Source organism: Camelina sativa, chromosome 8 (assembly GCF_000633955.1).
Source record: "Camelina sativa cultivar DH55 chromosome 8, Cs, whole genome shotgun sequence".
NCBI lineage: Eukaryota > Viridiplantae > Streptophyta > Magnoliopsida > Brassicales > Brassicaceae > Camelina > Camelina sativa.
The window spans coordinates 21,487,388-21,487,711 of record NC_025692.1 but is presented as its reverse complement, the minus strand read 5'-3'; positions in this window follow the sequence as shown (position 1 = coordinate 21,487,711).

Genomic DNA, 324 nt, shown 5'->3' with positions numbered 1-324 from the left:
TTCTCTAGAGTTACAAAAAATTCCAATACTTTTATAACAAGAAATAAGATTACATATGTACCACTACAAAGGAAATCATAACTTTTGAGCTCATATTCATAGGTCAAATTCTGGTGAATCTTTTATAACTTTTTTTTGCTATAAAAAAATATAGATGGTGCATATTTTTTCAATCTTGCCCAAGACTTAGAAGACGTTGGACCACTCTAAACTAGTATTTAAACTATATATAAAAGTCTGAAACTGATCAACGCAAAATGAAGAAGTCAGACTTTAGATCATATATACGTTGCATCTTAGAGTCTATATTAAGTACACAATATA